Below are 21,954 nucleotides of genomic sequence, written 5' to 3' on the forward strand. Positions count from 1 at the left end.
ATCGGGGCAGAGGACGTCATCATCCGGGGCGGAACCTTCGTGGACTACTGTGTCTTTAAAGTGACAGGACTCCGAAACGGAAGTATAGGAATCTTAGGACGTCGAGGGTTCGCTGCTCCAGTCCGGTGGCTGAAAGGGAAGGAGACGGTGTTTTTCATTTGGGACGGCCCACCACGCTTTTGTAGGTATCTCTCCTTTTTTTCTTGGCATCTTATAGCAACTATATGAGAGGAACAGGAATCATGATTTCATGTGTAATGCAGTTTCAGCTAAATGTTGCACAAAGTACACTACATACGAGAACTACGATTTATTGATTAACTTGAACATTAATATTTGTGTGTTAATAAATCTCTAACATCCTACAATGAAGCATTTCAGAAATACAGTTCAATACTCCACTCTCATTAATGACATTAAAACACACTGACTATATAAAGTATGAAATGCACATGAAGATTTATATTTCTGTGAGGTTTAGGGGTGAAGCTAAAATTACACTGCTCCTACACCAAGAGTCAACTTCCACAACCGTCACATGAAACACAAACCAGGGATACCACGCTTCCTAGTACACATCCATAGGTAAGCATGCAAAATATAATGTTACATCACTACACCCACCCTCCATTCTGTTGCCCATGTGCAGCGTTTGAACCAGTTATTGCTGGCAGATACTCGTTTTTATGTCAAGCCTGAGTCAGCGCGCATGCGCTGCTCTTGCAATCTGCTGTAGTAGTGTATGGAAGAGAAGCCCCACCCACTCTCAGCCCATATTTTTCATTGGCTTGTGTCTTTGTCCTTCCTAAATGCTGCTTTCTGATTCAGTAATCGGCTTGTTAGTACCTCCTTAGTACTGCCTTGTCTTCATTTGTAACCTCCCATGGCTACTGGCCCCTTTATTTCGGTTCATACACGGTATGTGTCATTTTCTCTGTAAACACTATTTTCTTTAATGAGTTTCTCTTCGTGCAGGTACGACACACGCTGCTTCAGCTGTCACAGCCAGTGTAGCTGCTGCAGATCGGCACATATAAATTCTCCCTGCTTCCACGGACAGAGTAAATCTACAGTCACACACGCAGTCACACATCATACGCTAGGGCCCATATCACTAAATTCACGCTATTACTCTATCCACACTGAATATAGGAGAGAAAACCTAGACCAATCTGCATCTACCATGAGGTCAATGCGACCATATGTCATTGCCTTGAGTCATGATTTTGAACATGAGAAATACATATGAAACTCAATAAAGACGACAAAGAATAATCACCCGACACTGTAATTCAAACAAATGCTTGTTTATCTAAAATTAATTTCAAAGAAAGATCAATCATTAGCAAATCGTTATTCTCATAGTTACCTATTCTAGCTAAATGAGACAGGACAGGTCTCTCGGTAAAGTCTCTCGAGCTGCCGTCCTCAGCATGAAGTCCAAACGCGATGCCCGCAAGGAACGCGATGAATGTAAAGAGCGCAATGAACATGAACCCTCTCTAGTCTAACATTTTTATAGGAAAAATATCAAATAAAAAGTTACAATCAACTGTTGAATATCCGTTGAGCCACTATGCAGAGCGAGCAGGAAAGGAAGTCTTTTGATACATTTAGAAAATCTCCGCTCAGGAAAAATCACAAAAATAAAAAGACGGAAGAAGGAAACTCGAGTTTACAAATGTTTCTTTCGGCCTAGCAGAGCCACCGCAGCATTGTCATTGTTCATTGTGACTTTATCCTCGTCCAAGGGCAGTTGGAAGCACGCCCAGAGCTGCTGTCCTCACGGAAACTTTTAATTCAGGCAGAGGCTGCGGTCAGGTGACTCTCGACCATGTTCAGTAAGGCCTCCCATCAAAATTCGATCACTCGAGCGCAGGCTGTAAAAGGCAGCCATCTTTATCTAGGCCAAAACGGACCATCTTAATTAAAAGAGACAAAAACAACGTTACCACATCATAATGATTGTACAGTGTTAAACCCCTCTAATACCCTTATGTGTATGTACTTATCTAGCTCTCTGCAACGCATTTAAGCATTAATACACATTATTTAAAACGCACAAAACACAAAACAAATAGCTTTTACGAATAAACCGCACACTATTATTAAGCAACATAAATGCATCCCACGTATAATTTCTCTCATTAGTAAATGTTGATTAATCAAACAAAACAAACTATTAATTAGTAATTTAAAATTAGCAAAATTATTCATAACATATAAACGAAACTGGAGCTTAAAACTCAATACATTTTCAACAGAAAACTCTGCTCCAGCGATCCCCCCTTTGGTGATATCTTATCACCACAAAAAACCACACAAAAAGAAAATTTAGTCCCAATTTTAGGAGAAATCGAAAATGTCTTTATATCACAACATTAAACACCAGATTCTCTCACATCATCCCTCCTTGACTCCAAGTACACACTCTCCCTCAATTCTTCTAATTCTATTTCTTGTGGATCTCTCCTTGACCTCTTTTGTCTCTTTTCAGCATTACTCCTAATTATTCTCTTTTTCCCTCCCCTGTTTTTACAACACAAACACCCCAATCTTAGTATCAATAAAGCAACAATTACACATGTCAATGGAAATAATATTTTACCAATAATGGTACTACCTATCTTAGCAATAAAACTCTTAACAGCAACCATCTTATTAGCTATTTTAGTCCAGACACTTTCAGCTTCAAGTGGTACTAATTCCTCATGCAAATCAGTAATATTTTTAATATAGACCTTTAGGTCTCTGCTTTCGTCAGGAATGTAAGTGCAACAATGTTGAACTTTCAGCATTCCGCAGACCCCACCCTCCTTGGCCAAAAGAATATCAAGGGCAAGTCGATTTTGCATAGACATGGCACGTACGGCAATCAGCTCTGTATTTACCAAAAGAAACCCTCAAGCAGTACTTGTCGATAAGCGATCCACCACTGTTGACAGTTTCCGAATCCCATAAGCATTCAAAGAAATTCCCACTGCTGGAATTAAAGCTCCAAAAATGTCACCCACTATCTTTGACCAAGTTTCTCTCTTAAAACGTGTTAGTAAATTAATGTGTTCTACATCTTCTATTCTATCTATATGAAAAATCTTTGGAAAGACCAGGCCCACATAACACGCCATACCAATGATCAGGCAACTTATAATAAGCCTTGTTCCCACAAACATAATACACTCCTGGGAAAACTGGATCTTCACCACCTTTAAAACCCCATCCTGTTGCAATGAAGTATGTATCATGACACTCACTAGTCCCAACAAAATATGTATCATATTGGGATTTCTTTCTGGTAATGCATAGTTTACCCTTCTGTGGTGCATCTAAAGCCAAAGTCGGACTGGCTCCATTCTTTAAATCCTTTCCCATTTCAATGTCCCAAATTGTTTCACTCACTTTATATTTCCCTGCCTTCTCATGTATGCTCATTCTCCTTTCCTCTACCATGTTTAGGAAAGCCTTCTCCTCTTCTTTCAGACTGCAAGTTAAATTGTTTCTAAAAATGTAATCCAATGTTAATTCTTCTTTCTCAATAAAAATCTCACCAAAAATGTTAACTTCTTTAGCCGGATTCAGCTTTTTATCCATAGGCAATTGCCCAAAAATGTTATCTTTGTTAGACATCTCATAATCTATTTTCCCTAACAAATAAAAAACACTACTTAGCACACTACATGAAATTCCATACGTAGCTGGTAAATGGTGATAAGTAACACCCTCTGAAACGGATGCAGGTAATTGCATACATACGTAGCAATCCCTAACTTCCATTGTCTTTACGTATTCGTCCAACAGCTTTGAAAAAACATTGCTAGAAAAATCATTAATTGACCTATCTTTATGCACATAAGCACTACTAATTCCAGTTGGAACTACTTTTTGTGAATTCTTCCCTACATTAGTCACATTCTCAGTATGTATTCCTAAAGCGTCTAATGTAACCCTAAAAGTAACTAATAAAGCTAAGACACCCCATAATAACATTAATAATCCAGTACAGCAGCAGCACATTCTACACCAGCGTTTCCCAAACTGTGGGCCGCGGACCCCCAGGGGTCCGTGACACATTCCCAGGGGGTCCGCGAGCTGGATCGTATTATATTGAAGCGTCCATGCGCTACTTCGGCTACAAGCACTGAATGACAGCGCAGGGGCGGCAGGACCAAAAAAAAAATCGGGCCAATCACCATTTCAGCTTTGGGGTGGAAGCTGAAGGGTGATTGGCTTATTATTTTATAGGCGCGCACGTTCGCACGGCAGTGCGTCTTCCCTCACGTTTGCGGCCAGCCCAGGAGCATTTTGCCGCCCAACGCCCTGTCTCTGCTTTCGCATTCCGGCATCTCGGACCACTCGAGGAGCATGTGAGTGTTTATTTTTTAATTACATTTACAGATAGTGGGCAAGGGTAAGGCCAGGGGAATTCGGGTGCCGTGTTTATTGAGGCCGGGTGTACTTACCCATACATGCCAACATTTCAGGAGAGCAAAGTGGGCGATTCTGTAAAAATAATCGGGAGAATGGGGCCTTGAATCGGGTTACTGTCACGTATGGGCCTTGGAAGTGTGTTGCTGCAGGATCGGACATTTAAAACGCAAATGCACGTGTTTTTCTTACCTGTTAGAAGCATGGAGCGCCAGGGCCGGCTTTAGGGCGGTGCGACCGGTGCCACCTTCCTGGGGGCGCCGTGCTTGAACGTTTAGTACGCTTTTGAAGCACCTGCTGCAGCGTTTCTTTCCCCGGCAATTACCAGGCTCACATAAATGTCACAATAACTCCTGTGATTAATTATCGTCCGAGAGAGATCAGCATTTTGCATAGTTGAGGTTTTGACTTATGTGAAGTTAGTGAAGGGGTTTAATATGCCTTCTGCAAAGAACGTGTACCAAGTGATTACAGAGTGCGTATGTACAGATCAGCAGGTTACTGCTTTCAAAAGAAACCTCCTTTTATTACTTGCAATTTATAACTTTAAAAAGCATGGAGCGCCAGGGCCGGCTTTAGGGCGGTGCCACCGGTGCCACCTTTCTGGGGGCGCCATGCTTGAATGTTTATTACCCTTTTGAAGCACCTGCTGCAGCGTTTCTTTCCCCCGGCAATTACCAGGCTCACATAAATGTCACAATAACTCCAGTGATATCGTCCGAGAGAGATCAGCATTTTGCATAGTTGAGGTTTTGACTTATGTGAAGTTAGTGCAGAGGGTTAATATGCCTTCTGCAAAGAACGTGTACCAAGTGATTACAGAGTGCGTATGTACAGATCAGCAGGTTACTGCTTTCAAAAGAAACCTCCTTTTGTTACTTGCAATTTATAACTTAAAGAAGCATGGAGCGCCAGGGCCGGCTTTAGGGCACTGCCACCGGTGCCACCTTCCTGGGGGCGCCGTGCTTGAACGTTTATTACGCTTTTGAAGCACCTGCTGCAGCGTTTCTTTCCCCGGCAATTACCAGGCTCACATAAATGTCACAATAACTCCTGTGATTAATTATCGTCCGAGACAGATCAGCATTTTGCATAGTTGAGGTTTTGACTTATGTGAAGTTAGTGCAGAGGGTTAATATGCCTTCTGCAAAGAATGTGTACCAAGTGATTACAGAGTGCGTATGTACAGATCAGCAGGTGTCTGCTTTCAAAAGAAACCTCCTTTTGTTACTTGCAATTTATAACTTAAATTCCTAATATAGAATAGTGAGCTATTGACTTTCATCCCAGAACTGCATACACACTGCAAAGAATACATTATTGGAAAATTGATTAATGTTGCAAAAAGGATTAATTTGGCTAGAAATCGATTCTTATTATTCAAGAGAACTCCCAACTATGCAGTTTCTTTTTCGACTCTGAGTTTGGGCTTCTCCACACCAAGTACTCTTAAACTATACTGCCTACCAGTATGGATGACATGTGACTCCTACACTTTTAGTCTTTTGGCTTGTGTAACCTTTCCTATACACTGATTTACACACGTATGATTGATTGTCTCTGTGTAATGTGTGTGTGATGCAAAGTGCTCGAACACCCTGCACTGGTATGAGTGGCGCTATATAACTAATTCAATGCATCTGAGAGAGTGTGGTTATGGAGACTTCGTCACTGTTAAAGGGTGCTAGTGAGAGACTCCCTGGTGGAGGTGGTCATTGGGGGGGCGCCAACAAACATTGTCGCACAGGCCGCCACCAGCACTAAAGCCGGCCTGTTTTAATTTTTTGACATTTAAATTGTAAAAATTGCTTGGGGGTCCCCGGACTCCAGTAGTGATTCAGTGGGGGTCCTCAGGAGTCAAGAGTTTGGGAACCACTGTTCTACACCATCTTTTCAAAAAGGCACATCTACTCTGATTATTCTCTGTGTTAGCCATTTTACTACTTTGGCAGTGTCTTTTGACTTAGCCTCTTCCACTCCACTACTGAGTTTTTTAGAACTCCAGATTATTTCACACTGCTAATTTCAAATTTTCCCTTTTCACTTTCTCCAAGTGACTCTTTCAGTTCACTTTCACTTCTTCTTCAGCAAAATCAAATTGTATTAGATCATCAACAACATCCAGTGCATCCGACTCTTCTCCAATGTCAGTCAGGATAATTTTTAGAATTCCAACAGTTTTCTCCTCAACCACTTCTCGTACGGTCCCCTCTGGATTTCCTTGACTATCTGCCTCTTCACCTTCAGACAGTGCCACGTACGTCCATTCCGGTGACCTATACTTCTGGTTAGGTTTTCTGATTCTCTTGATCTCCTCTGGTTCCTCTGTAACCTTTTGTTTTTCACCTTTCGTTTGATTCTGACTTGACACCTCGTTCACTTGTTCAGCTTTCGATGAATTTGCTCGTGTCAGTCTGTATCGTAACCTCTTCACTCTGTTGGGCCAAAGATCTCCTCTTACAACCTTTTTGGTCTCACTTCCTTGTTGTTTCTTTCTCTGATCCAAGTTCTCTTTCTCAGAACTCGACCCTCTGATTTTTCATTATCAGTCTCATCCGATTCTGTCTCATTTGCCTCTTGTTCCTCAACAATTTTCTTCTTCTCCACAGTTTTTTCCACCACCGATTGAGATTTCCCTAATTCTGTCCCTCCTCGGGTCTCCGACACGCAATCTTCTTGCTGTCTACTTGTCCCTTCACCTAGCTTATCAGGAATGTTCCCTACACCTCCTCGGGGGTCTTCCGCAATCTGTCCCTCTTTAACTTCTTCTGACCCTACTTTCTCAGGTATAATCTCAAGTGGATTCTCAACCTCCTCATCTTATTCAGGAGTAGTCTCTGTGGAATTGCTCCTTTCTCTTCTACTACTCGTTGGAACTGCAGGCACTCTTACAGAATCCGATCTCTCCTCTGAGACTCTCAATGTTTCTCTTGAAGCCTCTCTCGGAGAAGGAAAAGAATCACTCATTTCTCTTTCACCTTCACCTCTTTCCTGATTTCTTCCCCTTCTCACTGGTTCAGCTTCTGCATCATCACTGGAATCTGACTCTTCAAAATACTCCTTACCAGTCCCATCCTTTGGATTTGGAACTCTCAGAGTATGACTCGCATGCACCCAGTTTTTCACACCGGCACACTTCACTGCAGTTGTCGTAGTCAGAATGACTTGTCTCGGCCTTCCCCACCTTGGAACCAAGCAATTTCTTCTCCTGTGCACCTTAATTCTCACCCAGTCCCCTGGACTCAGATCATGGGCTTGCTTCTTCTCAAGTGTGGTAGCGTCTCCTCCAACCTGGTGAAACACAGAATGAACTGCGTCAGCCAGGCCTTTACAGTAATCCAAAATCATGTCATCAGTTATTGTCATCAACTTGTTGACAGGCACAAATGCATGTCTCATCGCACGTCCCATTAAAATTTCGTGCGGACTCAAACCTATGGTTCTATCTGGAGTAGACCTAATAGTCATCAGCACTAGAGGCAAGACATCAGGCCATTTCATTCCAGTGGCTAAACACATCTTACCAATTCTGTTTTTTATTGTGCCGTTCATCTGTTCAACGACGCCAGAAGCCTCTGGTCTGTATGCACAATGTAGCTTCTGCTGTATGCTCAATGCTTCACAAATTAAACTCATGAGCTCATTATAGAAGTGTCCACCTCTATCAGACTCAATGGTCACTGGGAACCCGTACCTAGGAATCAACTCTCTCAACAGTAACTTTGCAACTGTTATTCCATCATTTCTCCTAGTCGGATAGGCCTCCACCCATCTTGAGAACAAACAGACTACCACTAGAACATACCTCAATTTGTTCACTTGGGGCATTTCAATGAAATCTATTTGCATTCTGGTAAAAGGACCTCCTTCTCTGCCTATTGTTCCTAGACTCACCACTGTCTTTTTCCCATTATTGAACTGCTGACAAATCAAACATCTCTGACAGATGCTCTCTGCAATTAGCCTGAACTTTGCATTGTACCAGGTTTGCTTAAAGGACCTAATCATCGCATCCCTTCCCAAATGTCCCTGGCCATGATACATTCTTGCCATTGTCGACAACATTGAGTTAGGCATGACTGGTCTACCATCTCTGTAGATCCAAACATGATCTGTTTCTCTTGGGGCACAACCTGCCTTGATCCAATCTCTCATTTCCTCATCTCCTGCCTCATCCTGCAACTGTTTCACTTCATCCCACGTTTCTAGGACATTAGTAAACATCACAGAACAAAAAGACATTTCCCTCTCTCGTGCCCTGTTAATCGAATGATTGTTTTTAGCACAATATTGTGCTATGTCATTGGCAAATCTATTACCAAGAGTAACAAAATCATCTCCTTGTCCATGAGCAGCACACTTCACAACTGCTAGCTCTTTAGGCAGCTGTATCGCCTCAAGCAATTTCCCAATCACTTCAGCATTCTTTATTGGAGTTCCACTCGACGTCAAGAAACCTCTCTGTAGCCAAAGCTGGCCAAAGTCATGAACAACTCCAAATCCATACTGACTATCAGTCATCACAGTCACTCTCAGATTCTTTCCAATTTTGCAAGCCTTTGTTAATGCCACCAATTCAGCCACCTGAGCAGATCTCACTCCTTTCAAAGATGAAGCCTCCATGACTTCTGAAACCTTGCACACCGCATATGCTGCACTTAGCACACCATCATCGGTTCTCAGACAAGATCCATCCACAAACAGCACATGATCACTCTCAGGTAATGGCAAATCTCTTATGTCTGGTCTTGGTTTTGTGCAGTAGTCAAGCACATCCAAACAATCATGATCAACATCATCTCCAACATTCACATTGTCAGCATCCGGTAACAACGTTGCTGGATTCACATTCACACATCTCTCAAGAGTCACATTTGATGCTCCCAGAATGATTTTCTCATATTTAGTCAACCGACTATGTGACATGTACTGAGTCCTGCTTCTTGTTAAAAGAATTGCCACATCATGCGGTACGAATACCCTTACAGGATATCCCATTATTATGCCCTCACTCTGTTCCGAGCTTCTGCATGTAGCAGCTACTGCTTTCAGACAACCTGGCAAACCCACAGCTACAGGGTCAAGTGTCGATGAGAAGTACGCAATCGGCCTTCTCAGTTGTCCGTGCTTCTGAATTAATACTGAAAGTGCACATCCATTTCTCTCACTGCAGTACAACTCAAACTCTTTCTCATAGTCTGGCATTCCCAAAGCAGGGGCTTCACATATTCTGTTCTTCAACTCCTCAAATGCTGCCATTTGTTCTCCATCCAATTCCAAAGGGTCTCTCACCTCACTTTTTGTCAGCTTAATCAGTGGCTTTGCTATCAGGGAGAAATTACTTATCCACTGACGACAATAACCCACCATCCCCAGAAACATCCTCACTTCTCTCTGGGTCATCGGGGCTCTCATTCCTCTGATAATTTTGATCCTGTCATCGGTCACTTTTCTCAGACCCTTTTCAATATTGTGTCCAAGATAATGCACCTCTTTCTTGCAAAATTGCAATTTGGCTGGAGATACCTTTAATCCTCCATCTGCCAGATGATTCAGCAAAGCTATGGAATCTACTTCACAAGCTTCACGGGTCTTCGATGCCACAAGTAAGTCATCAATATACTGCACTAGCACTGAGCTTTCAGGCATGATCAAACTCTCCAATGATTTTTTCAATAACTGATTGAATATCGAAGGACTCTCTGTATACCCCTGTGGGATACGACACCATGCTAAAATACGCTGGCCAAACCGGAATGCAAAAATCGGCTGGCTGTCATGATGTAATGGAATTGAAAAGAAAGCATGACACAAATCAATCACTGTGCACCACTCAGCATCATGTGTAATCTGGTACAAAATCACTGAAGGATTTGGCACAATGGGACAACATGCCACCACAATTTTGTTAACTTTTCTCAAATCCTGTACAATCCTGAACTTTCCATTAGGTTTCTTCAACCCCATTATCGGTGAATTACACGGGCTACTCAGTAACTCTCTTAAAACACCTTGTTGAATCATTTTGTCAATAATAGGAGTAATTCCCTCAATTATTTCCGGTGTCAATCTGTACTGCGGAATATTAGGATAAGTGATTCCCTCTTTCACTGAAATCTTCACTGGATCTACATTATTCATCAATCCCACATCTTCTCATGTAAAATCCCAAACTGCTGTTTTCACTGTGTGTCTCAACTCGAGGCAAATCATCTGGATTAAACGCAGCATATGTACCAACAATCTCACTCTCTCTATTATCTAGAGTCATCCGGTACAAAACATCCTCATCTGGTGTCTCAAAAGCTATTCCATCCGGAGTACAAAAAATTGTACAATTCATCTTGCACAATAGGTCCCTACCTAACAAGTTCACTGGACTGGTGTCACAGACAACAAATCTGTGCATGTCTGAAAATTTCCCTATTCTTACCCTTACTGGTTCAGTAAGACGGGTCTTAATCTGTGTATTTGCTACACCAACTACTTGGATTGCTTCGTCCGAGAGAGGAAGATTTCTAATATCTGCTGACCTGACAGTTGATCTCGTCGCACCTGTGTCTACCAAATAAGTAACACTCTCCCCATTTATTTTCCCATCCACAAATGGTCCTGCCTGGTCTATTTCTAGAGTTGCACCAAGTATGCACTCCTCCTCCTCTCTTCGGCACCGTCAATAATCCCCTTCAGACTCACTCCCCTCATTTTTTAACCAGTACTGCTGTGCCAGGTTAGAACGCCTCGGTTTGTTTACCTGCTCATCATTGTAGAATCCTGAGTCCTAGTTATACTTTTGGGACCCTTTATTCTGCGGCAAGGGCGGTTTTGGCTCTTGACTCTGCTGTCTGACAACCTTCTGCTGTTGCTGCTGTTGATTACACCCCTCGTTCTGCACCTGTTGATTTAAGGTTTTACTTTCATTACTCACTAATGGTGGATTGGTACACTCGGATCTCCAATGCCCCAATTGTCCACAGTTGTGACAAGGGAACTTCTTCTTAGCCTCCTCTAAATTCCCCTTTCCTTTTCCTGCATATCTGGGTCTAATTCCTGGATTATTTGCCTGTTCCATCAACTGTGCTTCCTGCCTTTCAGCAACTTTCACCTGTGCCCACATTGCTTTCTCTTTTAGTTTTCTCTGTTTTGTTTCAATCTCATCACTGAAGTACTTTGCATGTCTCAGGATTTCATCAATCTTTTTACTCTGCCAATCAACTGTATGCTCACGAATCCTTTCACTAATTTCAGGTCTCAGGCCATATACAAATCTGTATACAAAATGACTCAAATCCTTGTCACCCAGGTGTTCGTCCCCACTGAACTGTTTAAAAGCCAGTATCAGCCTTTCGTAAAAAGCATGAACTGATTCTTTTGTTTCCTGATGCGTCCGATCTATCTTAACCCAGTCTGTTTCTTTTGGGGTTACTTTATTTTTCAGGAACACAATTACCTGCTCGTACTTCTTCATTACCTCTGGATCTGGTGCTCCTGTTTTCGGGTCTCTTGGATAATCCTTAGCAGGCCAATCTACAACTATTTTACACTCAGCCCACAAGTCTGCTGGAACAATTATATCAAACAGACTATTCAGATCAATCCACAGCACTTTCGACAATTTCACAAACCTGTCTACCTGCCTATACCACTCGACGGGCTTTTCTCTCAGTCGAGGGAAATCATTTGTAAATGATAAAATATCCTGTCTAGTCCATGGAACATGTACATATCCTCCTCCAGGAATCTCCCTCATAGGATAAGCATCCACTGTTTTCTCTTTTTCTCTCACAGGGAAAGCTGAGTAAGTCTTGTCCACTGAATCTTCCCTTTTATGGACCATCTATCCTTCCACTTTTCTACATCACCCCATTTTCGCAATAAAGCAATCATTTCCTTAATCTGTCCTGTTCTGCCAGCACTATTTAGATTTTCAATATCTCTGTCTGTAAAATCCACTCTGTAAGGTTTCTGCAAAGCTTTCACCTTATCCATGTCAACTCCCTGTTCACTCGCATTGCTTTTAACCTTTCACGTGTATTCTTAGCTCTCCAGGTGATGCTCTTGCACATGAATAACAACTCTCCATCATGATGGTTTTTGAGTATGTCTGTAGGAATTGTCCCTGCAATAAGCTCCTCCAATTCCATGCGTAACCTGGCTACATCAATTGCCTGTGAATCTTTATCCTTCTTTTGAAGAACTTTCAACCAATCATTCAAATCTTCAGCTGTTATTTCAGTAGACTTTTTTACTGCACCCACTTGTTCTGTCATCCTCTGTGGTTCCAAAATTGTTCCTCCCAAACAACCAGCATTCAATCCTGAATTAGGCTGCTGCACATCTAATCCTCCACTACATGTGTCATGTCTCGACTGCCTTAAATCATTTCCTCCTGTTCTCACTCTTGATTCTTCCAAAGTACAAGTACCAACCAAACCATTTCCAACATGAGGAACTGTCAAATTATTTTCACCCATTCTTTGTTTATCAAAAATAGGCACAACCGGACCAATAGTTACAGGCACTGTAACTGCTTCAAGATTTTTCGTCAGCTCACGGATTTTCTCAGTCAGCTCAGATGTGGTTCTGGCTAATTCTCTTGTTTTCTCTTCACTGACTCGATTCTCTCTCTCTCGCTCTCTCTCTCTCTCCCTTTCCATGAAAGAGCTACTATTTTTCAGATCAGGTGTCACAACTTCAGTTTTAATAATCCGCAAAGTATCTCTTACAGGAGTAGAAACTGGCGTACCCTCTTCTGGTTCTGGTCTATACGGAGGTGGTCTCTTGTAAATCATGTCATCCAAGACCTCATCCTCATAATCAGTAACTCCATACCTTCTCACTTCGGCATCAGGCACCTTCTCTGCACCTTTCCTCCCTTCCGCTTCATCAACAGTCCTCATAGGATATAATCCCTCTGACATACTAGCATCTCGCCATCTCCTCATTCGATCATGATGAGTCTCACGATCATATTTCCTCCCAAAAAAGGACCTATAATTGCCTCCACTCCTCTGCTTTTCTCGCTCATGCACCTCATCTTCCCATTCCACCAACGCCTCAAACTGTGTCGGCCTTGGTCTAGGCTCTAGACACATCATCTTTTCCCGTAAATTTCTCAACACGGCCATATTAAATGAACCATGTTCCGGAAACGCTAAAACACCATCTTCCTTAGTATACTTTACCCAGTTATCCAACCATATACAGGTATGATACCCATATTTCGCAACCATGAAGGATGCAGGAGTTCTCGTCGGAGGTAGCAATTCACCTTCCCTAGTTATCACATTTTTATCTTTGTCGAACCACCTTTTTATTTTACCGAACAAAGATTTTTTCTTCTTTTCCTCTGGTTGGTAATACATTTTAACGTTTACCAATATCCTCTAGTCCCTTCCGTACAATTGTGAATCTTTGCCCAATAACAGCGCGACACACACCTACGCACCAATCCTGGGGCGTCCACGTCACTCTGTACTCCTTCCAATCCCTGCGCGGCTCACACTAACACACCAATCCTAGCGCGAGCACTGTTCCGAGTCACTATCCAATCACAGCGCGGTCTAAATGACGTCAGCAGTCGCTGCAGTCTCTTCTGCTCTGTCTCCTGTCACTCGTCTACCCCTCCTTTACAAAGCCTTCTCAGTAGACTTCGTTTCAGATTCTACAAAATCTATTAGTTACAACATATAAACATCTCCATTGTCTGCTTCACTAACCACAGAATAGTAAAGAAAATCTTTCTCACAAGAATCCCGCTTCTCTCTAGAACAGCGCTTACCTCTGCTCCAACACGGAATAATTACTTTCGTTGACACAGTAGCACATCCCTCTACTCTGCCCTTCTAACATGCATCCATTAACTGTTTCCTCTAGGACTGCTCCAAAGAGTCTCACAATCAACTAAATGCTCATACATCCACGCACTTTCACACCAGAAAATGTAGCACATGCACACAGAATCCTGCTTTTCCCGAGAACAGCAATCAGTCTGTCCCACTACAGAATTATAACACGCGTTAACCAAGCAGTGCTTACCTCTGCCCAGTCCTTCAGACAAGCTCAGAGAATACCTATTACTTCTCCAGCGATAAGCTTTAACGGCGAACCTTACGGATCCCTGGGACTTAAGACCAGAGTTTCACAGATAACCTTCGCTACCATAAACACTCCTTTTATACCGAAAATATATCTCTAATAGTAACACACAACGATGTCACTGATTCCGAACCCAGACAATGTGACGCGCAACCTCAATTGTCACACGTTTTCCCCGCATACGTACAGGGCCAACAATCCCGTTTTTCCCGAGAGCAGCACTTAAGCACTTACTTCCCTCTGCCCTACTACGGAACTGTCACCAGCTCCCAAGTTCCAGAAGCCGCACACACTACATAGAACTCAATACGATGACCTCAACATCTAGTATTAGTACATATACCAACATCAATCAATAATCAATAAATCAAAAACCTATGTACAAGCAATCTAATCAGATCAAGACAATGATCAAACCATCCTCTGCTACCAGGAAACTGCAGATCGGCACATATAAATTCTCCCTGCTTCCACGGACAGAGTAAATCTACAGTCACACACGCAGTCACACATCATACGCTAGGGCCCATATCACTAAATTCACGCTATTACTCTATCCACACTGAATATAGGAGAGAAAACCTAGACCAATCTGCATCTACCATGAGGTCAATGCGACCATATGTCATTGCCTTGAGTCATGATTTTGAACATGAGAAATACATATGAAACTCAATAAAGACGACAAAGAATAATCACCCGACACTGTAATTCAAACAAATGCTTGTTTATCTAAAATTAATTTCAAAGAAAGATCAATCATTAGCAAATCGTTATTCTCATAGTTACCTATTCTAGCTAAATGAGACAGGACAGGTCTCTCGGTAAAGTCTCTCGAGCTGCCGTCCTCAGCATGAAGTCCAAACGCGATGCCCGCAAGGAACGCGATGAATGTAAAGAGCGCAATGAACATGAACCCTCTCTAGTCTAACATTTTTATAGGAAAAATATCAAATAAAAAGTTACAATCAACTGTTGAATATCCGTTGAGCCACTATGCAGAGCGAGCAGGAAAGGAAGTCTTTTGATACATTTAGAAAATCTCCGCTCAGGAAAAATCACAAAAATAAAAAGACGGAAGAAGGAAACTGGAGTTTACAAATGTTTCTTTCGGCCTAGCAGAGCCACCGCAGCATTGTCATTGTTCATTGTGACTTTATCCTCGTCCAAGGGCAGTTGGAAGCACGCCCAGAGCTGCTGTCCTCACGGAAACTTTTAATTCAGGCAGAGGCTGCGGTCAGGTGACTCTCGACCATGTTCAGTAAGGCCTCCCATCAAAATTCGATCATTCGAGCGCAGGCTGTAAAAGGCAGCCATCTTTATCTAGGCCAAAACGGACCATCTTAATTAAAAGAGACAAAAACAACGTTACCACATCATAATGATTGTACAGTGTTAAACCCCTCTAATACCCTTATGTGTATGTACTTATCTAGCTCTCTGCAACGCATTTAAGCATTAATACACATTATTTAAAATGCACAAAACACAAAACAAATAGCTTTTACGAATAAACCGCACACTATTATTAAGCAACATAAATGCATCCCACGTATAATTTCTCTCATTAGTAAATGTTGATTGTTGGAAATACTCCCACTCCCACACCGGAAAGGGTGGTGGTAACGGGGTCTCTCCAGACATCCACAGTGGTAGCTTGGCTCGAGTGGTCAGGACTCAGGCACCGTGCTAAGCATACGACATACCCATACAGTAACCATGCGTGCATCCGTTCCAAAAACGACTCTACACCGTAAAAATTATGAAAATATCTCTGTTTATCTTCTTTTTCTCTTAGTTGCTGATTAAATAAATAATAACACAATCACAATATACAAGGCTTGTTAAATAGTGCAGGTCAATTAAGTACTGTCTTAAGGATTCAATAAATAGGGGTGATCATAAATAATAAAGGCATAAATATAAGTGCAATACATACAGGCAATTAAATATTCTGAGGCAATCAATACTGCAAACCAATAAATATTGTGCGACAATAAATACTGTGGAACAATAAATACAGTGAAGCAATAAATAAGTTAAATACAGTGCTCTCAATAAATAGTTAACAGCTGACAGTGACACTTAAAGAATCAGATCACATTTGAGATTACTATGGGCTGATTTGGCCCAGGCACAGCTTGTGGTTAGGTGGATGGCTTGAGGGTGTCTACTCCCTGGCTTGGACAAGGCTGAGGCCTAAACTGAGGTAGATCAAGGGGGGAATACTAGAGACCTGGCTCTCTCACTCTACACAACCCCTCTGAATTAGTCTCAGCTCACCCCTGGCACAATCCAGCTGGTTCCAGCACCTCTCTAACCCCTAGAGTAGTCTCTTAGGATTCCACAGGGCCTTAGGCGCCCTCTATTCCACTTACTGCCCTTTTTCTGAAGCTCCGACGCCGCTGGAGTCGTGTCGACGCCGTGAGGCGGTTCCGGTTCGATGTCAGCGGCCTCGGCACAATGTCAGTTCTTGACGACGCCGGTAGGCGGTTCCGGTTCGATGTCGGCGGCCTCGGCTCGATCTCGACCTCCGATTCGATGACGTCGGGCAGTCTTGGCTCGATGTCGACTTCGGGCGGCTCCGGTCCGATGGCGACCTCAGGTTCGATGACGTCGGCCGACCTTGGCTCGATGTCGACTTCCGGCGGCTCCGGAGTGCGATCCCCACTCCCGACCTCCGGTGCTCCTCTCCTCAGGTTCCGGCGACTCCGGAGTGCGACCTCACTCCCGACCTCCGGTGCTCCTCTCCTCAGGTTCCGGCGACTCCGGAGTGCGACCTCCACTCCCGACCTCCGGCACGCTTCACCTCGGTCTCCGGCGACTCCGGAGGGTGGACTTCACTCCCCCGTCGACGCCGCTCACTCGACCGCGGGTGACTTCCTCCTCGACCTCTGGTACTCTCTACGACCTCCGTCGGCGCCCTCTCTCGACCTCTGGCAGCTCCGGGTACGACGTCTGCTTTTCCAGTCAGCGCCGCTTCTCCACCTCGGGCTCCGGGTCTCAGGCTTCTCGACGTCGGACTCCAGGGAAACCAGTATCCAGGTCAGGATCTTGCTGTTCTTGGATTCTAAGGCCTGTTCCTGCTGTCCAGGTCCTTAAGATGGTTTTTCTTGCTTCTTCCCACACAGGGCTCCAGGCTGGGCTCAGTCAGTAGGGATTAGTATCAAGGGTGGGTTTATGGACCCCACTCCAGGCACAAGTTTCCACCCCTGCTGCCTCACTCCTTCCTCCTTCAAGTTTCTGCTGCTCTCTCTTCACCAGTCAGGTGCCAACTGCCAGCTCCAACTGCCAACTCTCTGTCTTAGCTTCCCAACATTCTAAACCGCCTCCAACTGTCACAGGGCTCCAGAATGTTGCAGAAGGTTCTAGTAGGTTCCAGTGGGTGCTGGTGATGTCACAAGTGGCCACCATTTTGTGCTCCAGGCCCACAGACAGAAGTTCCAGGGGTAGATAAAATGGCTCCCTGAATCTGCAGCAACACTAAAAAGTCTGGTGGTTCCCAAAAAGGAAAAAATACTGACAGGGTTTGAGGCAAAAGTGGGACAAAATAAATAATGATGAGGAGGGACCACCCAAAGGGCTGACAGGTCTAACATTGATTAATCAAACAAAACAAACTATTAATTAGTAATTTAAAATTAGCAAAATTATTCATAACATATAAACGAAACTGGAGCTTAAAACTCAATAAATTTTCAACAGAAAACTCTGCTCCAGCATAGCCGCCCCCTTCCTTTCCGTGCTTCGAGGCTCGGGCAGCCACTCATTGGAGCTGTGCAGCACAGGAAGAGGCTGGAGCGCGGAGTGTCTCCCAGACGAGCACACGCCCCGTTATCTTCATTCACTGTGTCAGTGCTCATTCCCTTCCTCAGCATGCACTATCGCACATACATGTCCCATACTCAAAGTGCACCCGCACCCCATGGTGACCGGGCATGGCTTGTTTGTATGTGCATTAAGAATCACTTTTTTTTACATATAATCATGGTGGCCGCGTGTCTTGCTTTACTTTGTATGCATGTTATTGCTGCTCTGTGTGCCTTTACAGGCTTGAACACCCCCCCCCCCCCCCACCCCCCACCACCCTAAGGATCCGTCATGCCCAATAAGCACCAGACAGGCAACGGATACTTCTTCTTCATGCTGGATAAGTTACTGGAGCTTAATCAGCGAGGAGTGCCGGGGTCTGGGGTGCCCAATGCTGTTCCGCACTGCTCCTCCGATTGGGCGGTGAGTTGCCGGCGTACCAGTTGTTCTGGTCTTCACATTTCCGCTTCTCGTTGACATTGTTAAGGCCTTGTTACGGCCTTGTTACGGCCATCACATTCATCCTGCGTGAAACTCGCACATTATAATTAATTGTTCAATTATGTTTTGTTGGCGACAAACATGCCCAGTTAAAAGGCCCTGCAGTTTAGCTTGAACCCCTCAGGAGTAGAAAAAAAGAACAAAGCACCGGGCCAAAACATGTCCCCCTCGATACAATTGTGTGGCACGCACAGCACCTTGAATGTTTCAGAACTATTATCCTCGTCTGGGTATTTTAAATCATATCAAGACAACTTATGTCTTTGGTATCTGTTGTCAAAAGAACTCTGGACAGTAAAATATATGCATCTACAATATACAGCTAAAACGCAATCATTGACTAAAAAATATTCTGGCTTTTTTCTCCGCTGCTTTACCTGGATGCACATCTTTGTTTCTTTTGTAGCTCACAGGCAGACTGTCTGTCTGAAAAGCGTGTGGAACGGAAGGACCAAACACCGGGTGCTGGCAGCTCTTTCGTTCATCGTTATAGGAGGTCTCCTGGTGGCCATCGGAGGTGAGTTGCTGTCTCTTTAGTTGCTTCCTAGAGGGCGCTTTCATTTCGTGAAATACACATGTATAATAAACATCGCACACATACAATATTTGTAAATATTTAAAGGAATCACACTTGTATGCAATTTGTTGAACATGGTATTTAAATAATAGTACAGCACATGCTTCCCCCCCAATTTAAAAGAATACAGAGGGCGCTGTTCTGTCTGAGGCAAATCTGCTGTCTGCCGACAATGTAAACCATTCCTGAAAATCCCGATACTTGCAAATGTATGCCTCCCCCCACATATTAAACAAGCATTGGCATAGCCAATAGTTCTCGCCTTTGGGACCTTATAAGTGTTTAGCCATGCAACAGTTGCATAACTAAATACTTATAAGGTCCCAAAAGCGAGACCTATTGGCTATGCCAATGCTTGTTTTAACTGCTGCAATCTATTGAAGCCTCACGGAGAACATCAAAGCGGCCGCGAAAGTGATCGCGATCAAACATCAAAGCGGCCGCGAAAGTGAAAGTAATCGCGGTAAAGCGCGACGCGCGCACCCGCACTGTAGCTCTAGACTGGCCTGGTAGCACTTTTTGGAGCCCTCACAAAATGACTCGCCAGACCAGCGCATGCGCTGGGTCAGGCGAGACCTAAAAATAACAATGGACTACCTGCGAAGTCCAAAGAAGACCTTTCTTGAATATGATCAGCATCCAAGCCCGTTCACTGGGATGAAAGAAAATGCAAATCCATTCTCACAATGTTTCATTTTTTAATTCCGCCAGGGATATCTTAAGGATTTTGGGGGCCCTCTTCCAAACGAATGTTTGGGGCCCCTGTTCGAAACAGCTTTGACTTTATGATCCAGTTTCAGCTCTTTCTTGCCCTCCTGCGGCCAGTTCACTGAGTGCCCGGTGCAAATTCTAAATGTTTTTGCCTCAAATATTCAGGGAGAGTGACATGTGTTTTCCATATTGTACCTCAGCAGAAGCAAGCTAATTTTACAAATAATTACTGTGACATCCTCCCATTTCTCATATGCGAGGTCCTGTTTTGATATAAAAGAAACTTTTTTTATGCATGTTGCATGAAACATAAACACAGCATTTCTCTGCAAAATGTCTGTAAAGACTCTGAAACATCACACACACGTTAAAAATAAATGAAAGGAAAATGGTATTTAAAATTTGTTTTAAAATTATTCAAGGTAATCAGGGCAAGAGTCTCTGCAGCTGGGTCTAACAGGGGTACCCTGAAAGTCTGGGGCCCTGGGCCAGAGCCCACTTTGGTGATGCCTAAAAATGTCTCGGGTTACCCTGCCATATTGAAACACGCCACAGTTAACAGAAAATGGGCAGAAACACCAGGGGCGTATCTCCCGTCTCCCACATCCTCCCCCAATAAATCTATTCTCTAGTAAATTGCCTTTCCTGAGGCTCATAACCACAACCCACTTCTTACATTCTATGTGCAATTTTAGACTGGTTCAAAATGAAGGGAGAGTCTACTGCTAGAGATGAGCGAGCTGCGGAGAGCTTGAGCCCGACTGGCTCAGCTTGAGGTCTTATTGGAACCTTGAGCCCACAACGAGCCAAGCTTTTCAGTGGCTTCTTATTGCCACCCTCGCTCTTACTCCATACACAAAAAGAGAAAACCAAAACATTGACAGTTGAGATATAAAACTGAGACAAAAAGATACCCATTTAATTATAAAAAAACGGAACCAGGATTACCCCCTTCTTAACAAAATTGTGTGATTTTAGCCAATTATCTTCATTTTACCAATCCTTCTTTTAAGAAAGCACCTTCAATATGCGAGTTCAGAATGCCACCTCTAAAAAAAAAAAAAAAAAAAATGTGTTTATTAGACTATAATGTTGCACTTTTAGTTATTTTATGGTGAAAAGTAAAATTGGTATCAGGAAGAATGTTGACCTTTCTGGGAAGTTATTAGTTCTTGTCTTTATTTTAAAACATAGTGTCAAAACCTACATCCATGCTTTTTTTTTTTTTTTATCTATTTTTAATCATCTTGATGACAGTATTGTAATAGCATGCATCATATGTTTATTAAGCATCAAATATACACCTTACTGCACTTTGTTTTAAACAACGTGTCACGTGATTTTGAGGTTTTCCCAGCAGATCCCCGTACATCTCAGCAGCGAATGTTTAACTCATGGAACCACCCTGCCGAATAGCCGCATCTGCAACCACCAGCTCAAATTAAGCGCTGGCTGCAGGCTTAATCATGAACTGAGCGGGGACAGCGCAGCCACTTCACTGGCTGTCTTGAGTGCAGAGGCTTAGGTGCGAAACACTATGGAGCAGGCCACGTGATCTGCACAAGTGGCATATGCTGGGAATTTTTATACAAATATTTGTGAGGCATTGGAGCAGTTTAAAAATGTGTTGCTTCAGTGCATTACTTGCGAGTTCCAAATAGTGTTTCACGTACAGGGCATTGTGTAAGGCTAAATGATAACAGTAGATCTAACACCAGGATAATTCGCTCCATGGCTAAATACTTTTAAGGTCCTAAAAGCGAGGCCAATTGTATTGCAAATGCTTGATTTAAGTAGTTGTACCTGAGATTTTAGTAAATTACAAGGAAAGG

General features: G+C 43.2%; 1 protein-coding gene across 8 annotated transcripts in view; it reads left to right on the plus strand.

Moving 5' to 3' along the window:
- The first annotated feature begins 46 nt into the window (after positions 1-46).
- Positions 47-21,954, plus strand: part of COA1 (cytochrome c oxidase assembly factor 1) — a 452,120-nt gene continuing 430,212 nt past the window's right edge. For 4 of the 8 annotated variants that reach the window (XM_085607407.1, XM_085607406.1, XM_085607409.1 and 1 more), the window contains exons 1-2: positions 55-181; positions 19,241-19,351. The gene's annotated coding sequence lies outside the window, so the exon portion shown is untranslated. Of the gene's footprint in view, positions 186-19,240; positions 19,352-21,954 lie in introns of all 8 variants that reach the window. The other 4 variants (XM_085607408.1, XM_085607403.1, XM_085607405.1 and 1 more) reach the window with 2 other exon arrangements.

Source organism: Triturus cristatus, chromosome 5_2, assembly GCF_964204655.1.
Source record: "Triturus cristatus chromosome 5_2, aTriCri1.1, whole genome shotgun sequence".
NCBI classification, from domain to species: domain Eukaryota; kingdom Metazoa; phylum Chordata; class Amphibia; order Caudata; family Salamandridae; genus Triturus; species Triturus cristatus.